Here is a 15479-nt window from a genome sequence, read left to right as displayed (position 1 = left end):
TGGATCCAGAGGCTTGATCAGATGTAGATTTGGATTTTTTTTTTTTTTTTTTAGCATAGCTGTCTTGGAGGTGCTAGTGCTTCCATTCCTGAGACAGAGAATGTCTTGTGGGGCTGATATGATACTCAATTCCATTCATTGATTAGAAGTTGCAAAATAGTGATGTTCTATCTTCACTTAGTAACTGGACTATTTCTCATAAGAAAACCCTCCCATCATCTACCCTTTGGTTAGCCCTCAGCACAGTTCATGTAGGAAAAGCAGACTGAATACTTAACTCTTTCCCTATAATTACCAGTTCTCAAAACAATGACTTAGCTCACTAGCATCCTCCTATGTGACCAATTTGCTTTCTTCTTTTTAGTGCCCTTATGAAGGCACAGATTTAAACATATTTGATGGCGCACTGCAGTCGGCATTCTCACTGATGTTCAGATTGTCCCATCCTGGCCAGTGGGAGCCTCCTCGGACTGTTTGTGGTCCCTGAAGCCACGACCCTCAAAGTCATGGATAACTTCCTTGCTCCTGGGTATCATGAGATGGTCCAGACTCATCTTGTCTATTTTCTGGCCCAGCCATGGCATCAGCCCATTCTCCCAGAATACCTGGGGTTTGTTGGTTAGAAATTTGCAAGCCACTGGTCTGGACACTAGGGATGCTCACTGTTCTGGGTTGGTCACTGGTTTTAGGTCTTTACAGTGGAAGAACTAGGAAACGCACGTCTATAAAATGCTAACCACCCCACATGAGCTCGTAATACTACTTCCAACTCAGTTCAGGACTGCAGGTGCCCACTAACCTCTCCTGTCCTCCAACTCTATTCCCTTTCCTCCACACCAACAAGACTGGCTTTCAGGACATTCGGGATGGAATTTGAATACCACTAATTACCTACTTGCTTTATTCCATGTTACATACTTGACAACCTCAGAATAACAATACTGACACTCTCTCCAAAAATATAACTGAATAATACCAAGTGTTAGAAACAGTTTAAAACAATTTTTTGCAGTTATTTTGGTCCTTAGGTTTTATCCCACTAGGGATGTCCAGTTAAATTACTGCACTTCAAAGTCACTTGAACTCGTTAAGTTCATCTATATTATTTTGTTTTCGTTTTGTAAAGATTGTTCTTTTGAAATTTAATCTTGCTTATGACTTGGTGAAAGACTTACGTAGCACAAAAAGACATGGAAGAAACTTAAATGCATACTGATTAGTGAAAGAAACCAACCTGCAGAGGCTACATACTGTGTGATTCCAACTAACCACATAGCAAACAGAACACACAATATATATCACCACTTACTGTGGGATTTGCCAATGTTCTGGAAAAGGCAAAACTGGGGAGACAATAAAAAGATCAGTGGTTGCCAGGGGTTAAGGCAGAGGAAGGATGACGAGGTGGAGCACGGAGGATTCTGGGGACAGTGAAAATACTCTGAACGCTACCTTATAATGGTGGATGCACGTCATCATACACTTGTCAGAATCCAAGAGTGAACCCTAATATGAACGATGGATTTGGCGTGATAATGGCACGTCAGTGTGGGTTCATAGAAGTGTGACACTGTCCCGCTCTGGTGAGGGCTGTCCGTGGGGGGCTGTGCTTGTGGGAGGGTGGAGAGGAAGGATGTGAGAACTCGCTGTGCTTTCCACTCAGTTATGCTGTGAACCCACCACTACTAAAAAATAAAGTCTTTTATTTATTGTTTTAATTCCCATAGTTCCCAGGTCAAATATATAAGAAAAAAGAGGTACATTTAAAGAAGTGTAACTTCTATGCTTGTCCCTCCGTTCTCTCCTACTCCTTAAAGAAAACCAATTTTAAATGTTTTGAAAGATCCGTCCATTTCTTCAATACAAGACACAGCCCCACGCCCCCTTCCTTAGACGCGTGGCAGCCTGCCCTCCCCACCTCGCACTCCCTCGGGAGATTTCTCTGTAGTTCTTGTACAGGTAACTTTCCATTCAAAGACTTGTTTTTGTTACTTGTGAAACATAGTAGTTTATCCAACTACTACTGAAATACCATCTCATTTTTCTTTCAGAGCAATAAGAGCTAATAGTGCATTTGCAAATACATGGGCATCCGCGTAGCACATTTTGCTCTCTCTCTCTGTGGCTTTCAGCCTCCCGTCTCGTCCAGGGGCTGAGACACTGGCTCTCAGATGAACGCTGGGCCTCTGCCCCATCCCATCCTTCCCGGCACTAATGAGCCCTAAGACACTGGCCACTCGTCCAGCCCCATCTAAAGCCCTCGCATGCCTCCTAACCCCTCGGGTAATGGGAGCAAAGTCCCCTTGTAAAGAAAAATCAGTGTTCTGCTGATTTCGATGAATTGCCCTCCTGCTTCTCAGGGAAGGTCTCCATTGCTGAGCTGGGATGAACAGCGCTTGTCCCCCAAGGCGGGCTCACGCCTGTCCCCGCAGTGAGGCACCTGTGCGCAGAGAGCAAGTGTGCGCTACCCTGTCCCCCAGCCCCGCCATGTGGGGCTCTCACACACGAGGGTCGCTTTAATGGTGCAGATGCCGCTAGCCCAGGCTTTGCTGGGGGCGGGTGGGCTGCTGCGCTTGGCTGTAGTAAAGGCAGGTTGATCCCAGACTTCATACCTTTAAAAGGACATTTAGAGACTAGCTCTAGGGTCGTCTTTAAAGGCTTAGTGGCATGTGTGTTTTGATGTCGGCTTGTGATCATAGAAACTTGGACTGGGGAGGGTCTTTGAAAGTCATGTGTCCAGTGGTTCTCAACTGGGAACAATTTTGGTTCGGTCCCCAGGGGACATGTGGCGATGTTTGGAGCCTTTTTTAGGTTGTCACAGTCGGGGGTGGGGCTGCTGCTGAAATCTCGCGGGAACAGCCCAGGGATGCGGCTGAGGGTCCTGCGCCGCGCAAGGCAGCCCCCTACGGCAAGGAATTTCCCGGTCCCGCTGTCAGTAGTGCCGGTGTTGAGAAGCCTTGATCCTATCCCTTGTTGGTCAAGGTGTGGTCTGCAGACCAGCAGCCTCAAACACACGAGCATGTGGAGCTTGTGAGATGGAGGGTCTCGGTCTCCACCCCAACCTCTGATTCAGAATCTACGTTTCAACAAGGTTCATCTGTCCAGTAAGGTCTGGGAATCGCTGCTCTAAGCAACCCCCAGTCTCCCACCCAAAGCCAAGGGGCCTGGCAGCAAAAGTCAACTCTCCCGCCAAAATGCAGCGCTCAGCTAAAGCTTTGTCTAAATAGCCAGCTCTTTTAATATCTTCAATATATTTATTTTAAGGAATGATTTAGCCTAATGGAATTCTATGTATGCACCATATGATGTGTGAAAACAGGTACGGCCATCATTTCGATTTTTAATCTTAAGAAGATTCCACAAACCTTGCAGTAGCGTGTTCCAGTGTTTTGAAGCTCCGTTAAGGCTGTTGGTTGGAGCATCTGCTGGTCGGTTACAGAGGATGCAGCTTTGAAACCCTCCACCCACCCAGCCCCAGTTATTTCCTGAGTATCAGAATAACCTGCCTGGAACGTGAGCCTCAGAAGAGCAGAGATGGGGTCTCCTTCTCATTTGGTCTCTCCTGGTGCCAAGCGCAGTGCCTGGCGGTGAGTAAACGCTCCACATGTTGGATGAAAGGAATTGAGAGACGCTGGGGGAGAGAGTGGGGGGAAGGAGAGTGAGAGAAGGAGGGAGGGAGTCTCCCTCCACAAGGCATTGAGGACACAGACATGGACATCCAGGAGAGCCAGGCTCCCCCAAGTGCAGCCTCACAGCAGTCACCTCCACCACTCGGAGGGGCTGGGAGAGCAGTGAGCTAGCAGAGCTGGTCAGTTCTCTCCAGTCCCCTCTCCGGCTGAGAATTACTTCCGAACGTTCTTCTATCTGAGGGTCATCAGCTTGAAGTCGTCACTTTCTCCCTCTGTGCCCACAGCAACACACCACTTCCGGAATTGTCATCTCCATGACTGGCCAAGAGCTCTAGGCAAGAACCTGAACCTGACCCTGAGCGGTCTGCCCACTCTTGGTTGCCCTCATTCATTCGTAAGCAGAAGCTCAAGGGCTGGCATTCTGTCTCAGTCAGAGAGCTGTCACTGTGCTGATGGCTAAGCATCTGCCTGAGTGCTTTGCGCTTATCTTGTTTTCCTTCACCACTTCAGAGTGAGCCACACAACAGGAGAAGGAGGCTCAAAGGGTACAGTGATTTGCTGGCAGTCAGGACCAAAACCCCAAGTGTCCCAGGCCAGTGCTTCCTGAGCCAGTGCAAACAGCAGTAGCTCACAGGCTGCTTAAGAGATGACAAGGCAAGAAAAGACAGGCCTTTCCTCATTAATATTAAGGCTTTAATATGTTGAACTAATTTATGTATATTTCACATTGTTCCAGAAATAATTTCAGGTGGAAGGTGGGTAGAAAGAAGAAAACCAAGCCAGGAACATAAAAGAGAGGCAAGAGTGGAGCTGAGACAAAATTGCATATAATTAAAGACCTAGACTTTTGCCCACAGGAAAGCATACACATTTGGCATTTTAGTTGCCAGTGGAAAAAGAAACTCAATTTTCAGTAGGTGACTAAAACAATTGCTGAAGGAAAACATAAGCGGTCCTGAAACTGAGATAGGACATGAACTTCTTAGGGTCCCTAAAGAATGGCCGTCTCAGCAACAAGCTTCCAATAGACCTTGTGTATCAAAAAGCCGAGGGCACCACGTGGAAGGGCAGCTCAACCAAAGCGGTTCTACAAGGGGCGCACCATGCAGTCCCAGCACACAGCCCTGCAGGTCTGCTTCCTTCCAGGGGTGGACCTGAGTCACCAAAGGTCCACCTCCGCTCATGACCACCATCCCCCTCCCAGCACCCTGCTCTCCGGCCTGTGGCCCAAGATTCTGAATCTCCCAGCTTCTGAGAACAGCCCTTTCTTAGACTTTGCATCTTCCCAAGGGCTCCAGCATCCTTCCTTCCCCACCTTGTCCCCACCAGAAACAAAAGCATGGCCAACGTCCATGGGAGGCTGGAGAGAAGATGGCTGAGCTCTTGGGCTCCGGAGTCAAGGGGCCTGGGCTTAGATTCTGGCTCTGCCACCTCCTGAAAGTGGACTTGGAGCCAGTAGCTCATCTCTGCCTTAATAAATGGAGGATACTAATAGCATCCACCTACCTACCAGAGTAAAAGGGATGATACAGTCATTCAGCAAATACTTCTTGAGCTCCTATTATGTGCCAGGCAGTGTTCTAAGCCTTTGGGATATACCAGGCCCCCAAAGACCCCTTGTCCTGTGCTTTCCTTCACTCAGTGCAGCATAAGAGTTTGTACTGAAGGCATCTAAGAAAGAGGCTAGGTAACAGGGGTGCTGTAACAGGACCTGGGGTCTTCCTGCCCTGAAAAGCTTCCTAGAGCAGCATGAGAAAAGACAAGGAAAAATGATGTCAATATGGCCTTAGGCTCATGCGAATAAAGTATATGGCAGCAGTCTTGCCTTTCCTGCCATGTTGATGAACACATATTTTTAATATTTTTGCCTCTAAAAAACCCCCTGTAACTCTCATGTTTCACTGTTGGGAGTATAATTGGTACAGACACTTGGAAAAACTATCCGGGATTGCATATTAAAAATGACCACACATATACCTCATGAACCAGCCTTCGGCAGAAGATATCCAAGAGAAATGCTTTATAAATATATAATAAAAGACGTACACAAAAGTGTTCACAACACTAAGAGCCAAAAGGTAAAAACAACCCCAAATGCCCATCAACAGGAGAATGAGCAAATAAACTGTGGTGTATTTACACAATGGAATGCAATCCACAAAGAGGAATGAACGTGCTTCAAGTACACAAGCACGTGTGTGAATCTGATGAACGTAATGTTGGATGAAAGAAGTCAGACGTGAAGAGTACATACCGCATGATTCTATTTATATGAAGTTCAAAGTCACCTTCAGTGTTAGCAGGTGGCAGAGTGGTTACTTTTAGGTGGCTTAGTGACTGGCACAAGGGGTGCTTCTGAAACTACAAGAATGTTCTATTTTTCATTTAGGTGATATGTGAATGCACTTGGGTGAAAATCTCTCCAGCTGTATGTTTGTGATCTGGCTAGGACTTCCAGTACAATTTCTTTTAACTCATGGATTTTAAAAACAGAGATATCATTCCCATACCGTAAAATTCACCCTTTAAGCATATAACTCAGTAGTTTTTAGAATGTTCATTGTACACTCTCACCAGTGTATAGTTCCAGACCATCTCCATCACTCCAAAAGGAGACCCTGCACCTACTAAAAGTCAGTCCCCACCCCCTTTCCTCCCTGCTTCTGGCAGCTGTTACTCTACTTTCTATCTCTGTGGATTTGACTAGTCTGAACATTCATATAAGTAAATTCCTATGGTGGGCTTTTGTTTCTGGCTTCATTCACTTAGCATAATGTTTTCAAGGCTCATCCTTGTTGTAGCCTGTGTCATTCCTTTTTATGACTGAATAATATCCCATTGTATGGATAGGGCCACATTTTGTTTATCCTTTATCCGGTGATGGACATTTTGGTTGTTTCACTTTTTGGCTATTGTGAATAATGCTGCTATGAATATTGTGTGCATGTTTTTGTCTTTTCAACTCTCTCGTGCCACACCTAGTAGTGGAATTTCTGGATACAAGATTGAATAGAAGTAGCTGGGAGCAGGCATCCTTGGCTTTGTTTCTGATCTGAGGGGAAAGGGGGCCTTCACAAAGTTGATGAAGTTCCTTCTAGTCCTAGTTTGCTGAGTGTTTGTAACCTGAAAAGTTGTTGGAGGTCGTCAAATGTTTTTTCCTGTATTTATTGAAATAATGTGGTTTTACCATTTATTCTGTTAATATGATGTGTTACATTGATTTTTGTATGTTAAGTCTTGCATTCCTGGGATAAATCCTACTTAGTCATGCATAATCCTTTTTGTTTGTTGCCAGATTCAGTTTGTTAGTATTTGTTGGGAAGTTTCTTCTATATTCGTAAAAGATATTGACCTTTTCTTGTGATGTCTTTATCTAGTTTTGGTATTAGGGAAATACTGGCCTCATAGAATGAGCTGGGAAGTGTTTCCTCCCCTTCTGTTTTTTTCAAAGAGCTTGTAAAGATTTGACAGTAATTCTCCTTTTAATGTTTGGTAGAATTCACCCATGAGGTCATCTGGGCTTATGTTTTTCTTTGAGAGAAGTTTCTGTTCACTAATTCAATCTCTTTATTTGTTATAGGTGTATTCAGACTTCCTATTTCTTGTTGAATCAATTCAGTAGTTTGTATCTTTCTGGGAATTTTTCCTTTTCATTTAGATTATCAATTATCAATTTAGATTATTGAATAGTTGACATATAACTGTATATTACATCTGTATATGTTATAAATGCAACAACATAATGTTATTGATTTGCATAATTTTGTTTTCTTAAAAAAATTAAGAGTAGATAATTTAAAAAGTCTACTTATACAGTGTTTTATATTTACCCTCAAATTTACTATTTCCAGCACCCTTAATTTTTTCAGGTTACTATCTGTTGTCATTTCCTTTCAGCCTGAAGTACTTCCTTTAGTATTTCTTGTAAGGCAGGTTTGCTAGCAACACATTACCCCAATCTTTATTTAACTGGAGTATTTTTATGCTTTTATCCTTGAAGAATAATTCTGCTAGATACAGCCATCTCAGATCTACTGTTAAGCCCATTTAGTGAATTTTTCATTTTGACTACTGTTCTTTTCAACTATAGAATTTCCACTTGGTTCCTTGTGATAGTTTCAAATTTTTTTGTTGTTATTTTCTTATTTGTTAAGTCACTATCAACATATTTTCCTTTAATTCTCTGAACATGGCTTCCTTTAATTCTTTGGACACAATTATAAAAGCTGCAAAGCATTTTTTCTGTGAAATGCAGCCTCTGGGCCCATTCAGTCAGTTCCTGTTGATTGTGTTCTCTTGAGGAATGGGGGCTGGGGGCGGGTAACACTTTCCTGCTACTTCACCTGTCTCATACTTTTTTGTTGAAATTGGACATTTTAGATACTATATTGTTACAACTCTGAATTCTGGTTTTTATCCTGAGCCCCATATGTCATTTCTATTTTTCTGGAATTGTCCATTTCATATGTATTTTAAAATTTATTGCCACATATTAATCAGAATATCCAAAATTTATTTTGTTGTTGTTGTTTTTTGGTTTGCTTGTTTGTTTTTTGCGGTACGTGGGCCTCTCACTGTTGTGGCCTCTCCCGTTGTGGAGCACAGGCTCCAGACGCGCAGGCTCAGCGGCCATGGCTCACAGGCCCAGCTGCTCCGTGGCATGTGGGATCTTCCCGGACCGGGGCACAAACCCGTGTCCCCTGCATCGGCAGGTGGGCTCTCAACCACTGCACCACCAGGGAAGCCCAAAAATTTATTTTTTAATATTAAAAGTTAAGAGTACAAGAATAAAAATTCTTCAAGTTTAAAATAGTTTCATTATTTTTAAAAAGACGTCTTTTTTGGGACTCCCCTCATGGCTCAGTGGTTAAGAATCCACCTGCCAATGCAGGGGACATAGGTTTGATCCCTGGTCTGGGAAGATCCCACCTGCCGCGGAGTAACTAAGCCCGTGCGCCACAACTACTGAGCCTGCGAGCCACAACTACTGAGCCTGTGTGCCACAACTGCTGAAGCCTGCAGCCTGGAGCCTGTGCTCCGCAACAAGAGAAGCCACCGTAATGAGAAGCCCTCACACCGCATTAAGAGTAGCCCCCGCTCGCCACAACTACAGAAAGCCTGTGTGCAGCAACAAAGACCCAACACAACCAAAAATAAATAAATAAAATAGAAAAAATAAAAAGGCGCCTTTTTAAAAGAGATTATAAGGCAATTTTCAATATATCTGTATAACAGAGAAAAATTCAACACCAACAAAAAATGAATGAGAAACCTCTGTTTCTTACTTCTGATTTGGAAAGCCATCTAAGATAAAGTTTTAAGCTTAAAAAAACCGAGGTGCAGAATGGTGTATATAATCTGTGCCATTTATATATGTGCTACCATTTGCTTGTATGAACCTAAATTATCTCTGGAAGACAATTTGGCTGTTGGGAAGAGAAGCAGGTAGTTGGGGAATAGGATGGGAAGAAGAGTTTATACTGTCTTTTATACTATTTTGAATTTTTTAATATTTAAAAATTAATTTTGGATAGTGGCTTCTGACTGTTAAGATAATGAACATTTAATAAGTACTCATAACAGGCAGGCATGTGTTAACTCATTGGGTCCTTACAATAATGCTAAGAGATAAGTACTATGTGAAGCCCCATTTTACAGATGAGGAAACTGAGACACACAGACCCCCACAAAGCTGGACATCCAAGCTACCAAAGCCAGTGAGTGGTGGAAATGGATTTCGGGCCCAGGCTCTTAAGATCCTGTATGACATTTGGCTCCTTACACAGCTTCCTCTTCTTCACGGGCCACCTGAACACAGAAAAGTCACCCATTAGTGTGCACAGCCCATCCCACAAGACTGCAAATCCTACGCCAGGGAGGGCTTCTCATTTTTAATATGACTCACATAATAGATGCTCAGTAAATATTTCTGAACAAAGGAACAAATCCTCCTCAGGGTACTTTTTATACACTGGGTATAAAATCTTTATTTTCTCAGGTTGCCCTGAAAAAGACATAAAACACATTTCCAAAGGTTAGAGATGCTAAGGGGCGACTTCAGAGTCAGGAAGTTTAAGACAAAATGTTCTGAAGCCTCTCACGTCCGTCTCTGAGCCCACAGCCTTCTCAGGGTGTGTCCCTGGGAAACGTTGCTTGTGTACAGGCAGCTCAGGCCGTTCGTGCATGTGAGACATGTGTGCAGTATTACAAACCACCCAGTCCTTCCTCTGGTCCTGGCTGTAGCTCAGAGGCTTCCCGCCTGCCTCTGCCCATCTCCTTCCCTGTCTCCTTCCCCTGCTCCCTGCCCCAGTGAGGTCCAAAGTCACAGAGAAGTATCTAGTAGAACACAGTGAACTATCACTCACTGGCTCTGACACATGTTTTCCCATTTAAACATCTCTGAAATCAGTTGCCTCCTGTACCTAGTGATAAGAAAGCCTTGTGTCATCGTTTAATTGTTGTTATTTTCTTTCTTAGTGATCCATACAGCTTCTTGCAGTAGTTGGGAGCTTAGCTTTGGTGAAATTGGGGCGGGGGTGGGGGGGCAAAAAGACAGGCAGAAGTTCAGTTCCTCTAAGAACTGATGCTCAACTCAGTTTTGACTCTACGCTTGGAGTTGGGATATTCCAGAGTCACATGATGAATAATAACGTAAAAACAGTACCTATACAGCCCTCGTTATATGCCACACACTGAATGTAGACTACCTCTCCCCTTTGCCACAGCCCAAACAGATCAGTAGCTCCGTTTAGAGAGAGAGGAAACTGAAAGTTAGATCGAGTACCTGGGCCTTGCTTCTGTGCTCCCCAACCAGCCAAATGTGTGGTCTTTCGGCCCCTCTCCCTGTTATTTTAAAACATCTTCCTGAAGAACCTTCAAGATGGCGGAGGAGTAAGACGTGGGGATCACTTTCCTCCCCACAAATACATCAAAAATACATCTACCTGTGGAACAACTCCTACAGAACACCTACTGAACTCTGGCAGAAGACCTCAGACTTCCCCAAAGGCAAGAAACTCCCCACGTACCTGGGTAGGGCAAAAGAAAAAAGAGAAAACAGAGACAAAAAAATAGGGATGGAACCTGCACCACTCGGAGGGAGCTGTGAAGGAGGAAAGGTTTCCACACACTAGGAAGCCCCTTCACGGGTGGAGACAGGGGGTGGCGGCAGGGGAGCTGCAGAGCTGCGGAGGAGAGCGCAGCAACAGGGGTGCAGAGGGCAAAGCGGAGAGATTCCCGCACAGAGGATCAGTGCCGACCAGCACTCACCAGTCTGAGAGGCTTGTCTGCTCACCCACCGGGGCAGGTGGGGGCTGGGAGCTGAGGCTCAGGCTTTGGAGGTCAGACCCCAGGGAGAGGACTGGGGTTGGCTGCGTGAACACAGCCTGAAGGGGCTAGCACACCACAGCTAGCTGGGAGGGAGTCTGGGAAAAAGTCTGGACCTGCCTAAGAGGCAAGAGACCATTGTTTTGGGGCGCAAGAGGAGAGGGGATTCAGAACACCTAAATGAGCTCCAGAGACGGGCACGAGCCACGGCTATCAGCGCAGACACCAGAGATGGGCATGAGACGCTAAGGCTGCTGCTACAACCACCAAGGAGCCTGTGTGCAAGCTCAGGTCACTATCCACACCTCCCCTCCCACTAGCCTGTGCATCCTGCCGCTGCCAGGATCCCGTGATCCAGGGACAACTTCCCTGGGAGAACAGAGGGTGCGCCTCAGGCTTTCATGTCTCACTGGCCTCTGCCACCACACGCTCGCCCCGCATCTGTACCCCTCCCTCCCCCCGGCCTCAGTGAGCCAGACCCCCTAATCAGCCACTCCATTAACCCCCTCCTGTCTGGGCAAAGAACAGACGCCAGAGGGCGACCTACATGCAGAGGCAGGGCCAAATCCAAAGCTGAACCCCAAGAGTTGTGCGAACTAAGAAGAAAAAGGGAAATCTCCCCCAGCAGCCTCAGGAGCAGCAGATTGTTTCTCCACGATCAACTTAATGTACCCTGCATCTGGGGACTACCTGAATAGATAATGAATCACCCCAAAATTGAGGCGGTGGGCTTTGAGAGCAACTGTAGACTTGGGGTTTGCTATCTGCGACTGACTTGGTTTTGATTTGTATGTTTATCTTAGTTTAGTTTTTAGTGCTTGTTATCATTGGTGGATTTGTTTATTGGTTTGGTTCCTCTCTTCTTTTATTTTAATAATTTAAAAAATTTGTCTTAATAACTTTATTTTTTCCTTTTTCTTTTCCTCCCTTTTCTTCTGAGCCGTGTGTCTGACATGGTCTTGGTGCTCTGGCTGGGTGTCAGGCCTGAGCCTCTGAGGTAGGAGAGCTCAATTCGGAACATTGGACCACCAGAGACCTCCCAGCCCCAATTGCGAGAGCTCCCTCTCCCAATTGCGAGAGCTCTCCCAGAGATCTCCATCTCAACACTAAGACCCAGCTCCACTCAATGACCAGCAAGCTCCAGTGCTAGACACCCCATGCCAAACAACTAGCAAGACAGGAACACAACCCCACCCATTAGCAGAGAGGCTGCCTAAAATCATAGTAAGTTCACAGACACCCCACAACACACCACTGAACATGGTCCTGCCCCCCAGAAAGACAGGATCTAGCCTCATCCACCAGAATACAGTCACCAGTCCCCTCCACCAGGAAGCCTACACAACCCACTGAACCAAGCTTAGCCACTGGGGGCAGACACCAAAAACAATGGGAACTACGAACCTGCAGGCTGCAAAAAAGGAGACCCCAAAGACAGTAAGTTAAGAAAAATGAGAAGACAGAGAAATACGCAGCAGATGAAGGAGCAAGGTAAAAACCCACCAGACCAAACAAATGAAGAGGAAATAGGCAGTTTACCTGAAAAAGAATTCAGAGTAATGATAGTAAAGATGATCCAAAATCTTGTAAATAGAATGGAGAAAATACAAGGAACGTTTAACAAGGACCTAGAAGAACTAAAGAGCAAACAAACTGATGAATAACAGAATAAATGATATCAAAAATTCTCTAGAAGGAATCAATAGAATAACTGAGGAAGAAGAACGGATAAGTGACCTGGAAGATAAAATAGTGGAAATAACTACCGCAGAACAGAATGAAAAGAATTGAGGACAGTCTCAGAGACTTCTAGAACAACATTAAATGCACCAACATTTGAATTATAGGGGTCCCAGAAGAAGAAGAGGAAAAAAAAAAAGGGACTGAGAAAATATTTGAAGAGATTATAGTTGAAAACTTCAGTAACATGGAAAAGGAAATAGGTCCAGGAAGCGCAGAGAATCCCATACAGGATAAATCCAAGGAGAAACATGCCAAGACATATATTAATCAAACTACCAAAAATTAAATACAAAGAAAAAATATTAAAAGCAGCAAGGGAAGCGCAACAAATAACATACAAGGGAATCCCCATAAGGTTAACAGCTGATCTTTCAGCAGAAACTCTGCAAGCCAGAAGGGAGTGACAGGACCTATTTAAAGTGATGAAAGAGAAAAGCCTACAACCAAGATTACTGTACCCAGCAAGGATTTCATTCATATTCGACAGAGAAATTAAAACCTTTACAGACAAGCAAAAGCTAAGAGAATTCAGCACCACCAAACCAGCTTTACAACAAATGCTAAAGGAACTTCTCTAGGCAGGAAACACAAGAGAAGGAAAAGACCTACAATAAGAAACCCAAAACAATTAAGAAAATGGTAATAGGAACATACATATTGATAGTTACCTTAAATGTAAATGGATTAAATGCTCCAACCAAAAGACATAGACTGGCTGAATGGATACAAAAACAAGACCCATATATATGCTGTCTACAAGAGACCCACTTCAGACCTAGGGACACATACAGACTAAAAGTGAGGGGATGGAAAAAGATATTCCATGCAAATAGAAATCACAAGAAAGCTGGAGTAGCAATTCTTATATCAGACAAAATAGACTTTAAAATAAAGACTATTACAAGAGACAAAGAAGGACACTACATAATGATCAAGGGGTCAATCCAAGAAGCTATAACAATTGTAAATATTTATGCACCCCAACATAGGAGCACCTCAATACATAAGGCAAATGCTAACAGCCATAAAAGGGGAAACTGACAGTAACACAATAATCGTAGGGGACTCTAACACCCCATTTTCACCAATGGACAGATCATCCAAAATGAAAATAAATAAGGAAACACAAGCTTTAAATGACACATTATACCAGATGGACTTAATTGATATTTATAGGATATTCCATCCAAAAACAACAGAATACACTTTCTTCTCAAGTGCTCATGGAACATTCTCCAGGATAGATCATATCTTGGGTCACAAATCAAGCCTTGTTAAATTTAAGAAAATTGAAATTGTATCAAATATCTTTTCCGACCACAACACTATGAGACTAGATATCAATTACAGGAAAAAAACTGTAAAAAATACAAACACATGGAGGCTAAACAATACACTACTAAATAACCAAGAGATCACTGAAGAAATCAAAAAATACATAGAAACAAATGACAGTGAAAACTTGACGACCCAAAACCTATGGGATGCAGCCAAAGCAGTTCTAAGAAGGAAGTTTATAGCAATACAATCCTACCTCAAGAAACAAGAAACAGGGGCTTCCCTGGTGGCGCGGTGGTTGAGGGTCCGCCTGCCGATGCAGGGGACGCGGGTTCGTGCCCCGGTCTGGGAAGATCCCACGTGCCGCGGAGCGGCTGGGCCCGTGAGCCATGGCCGCTGGGCCTGCGCGTCCGGAGCCTGTGCTCTGCGGCGGGAGAGGCCACAGCAGTGAGAGGCCCGCGTACCGCAAAAAAAAAAAAAAAAAAAAAAAAAAAAAAAAAAAAAAAAAAGAAACAAGAAACATCTCAAATAAACAACCTAACCCTACACCTAAAGCAATTAGAGAAAGAAGAACAAAAAGAACCCCCAAAGTTAGCAGAAGGAAAGAAATCATAAAGATCAGATCAGAAATAAAAAGAAATGAAGAAAACGATAGCAAAGATCAATAAAACTAAAAGCTGGTTCTCTGAGAAGATAAACAAAATTGATAAACCATTAGCCAGACTCATCAGGAAAAAAAGGGAAAAGACTCAGATCAACAGAATTAGAAATGAAAAAGGAGAAGTAACAACTGACACTGCAGAAATACAAAGGATCATGAGAGATTACTACAAGCTACTATATGCCAATAAGATGGACAACCTGTAAGAAATGGACAAATTCTTAGAAAAGCATAACCTTCTGAGACTGAACCAGGAAGAAATAGAAAATATAAACAGACCAATCACAAGCACTGAAATTGAAACTGTGATTAAAAATCTTCCAACAAACAAAAGCCCAGGACCAATGGCTTCATTTGTGAATTGTATCAAACATTTAGAGAAGAGCTAACAGCTATCCTTCTCAAACGCTTCCAAAATATAGCAGAGGGAGGAACACTTCCAAACTCATCCTATGAGGCCACCATCACCCTGATACCAAAGCCAAACAAAGATGTCACAAAAAAAGAAAACTATAGGCCAATATCACTGATGAACATAGGTGCGAAAATCCTCAACAAAATACTAGCAAACAGGGCTTCCCTGGTGGCGCAGTGGTTGAGAGTCTACCTGCCGATGCAGGGAACACGGGTTCGTGCCCTGGTCTGGGAAGATCCCACATGCCACAGAGCGGCTGGGCCCATGAGCCATGGCCGCTGAGCCTGCGTGTCAGGAGCCTGTGCTCCACAATGGGACAGGCCACAACAGTGAGAGGCCTGCGTACCGCAAAAAAATAATAATAATACTAGCAAACAGAATCCAGCAGCACATTAAAAGTGTCATACACCATGATCAAGTGGGGTTT

The sequence above is a fragment of the Phocoena phocoena genome, chromosome 18 (assembly GCF_963924675.1).
Source record: "Phocoena phocoena chromosome 18, mPhoPho1.1, whole genome shotgun sequence".
Classification (NCBI taxonomy): domain Eukaryota; kingdom Metazoa; phylum Chordata; class Mammalia; order Artiodactyla; family Phocoenidae; genus Phocoena; species Phocoena phocoena.
This window is presented reverse-complemented; position numbering follows the sequence as displayed.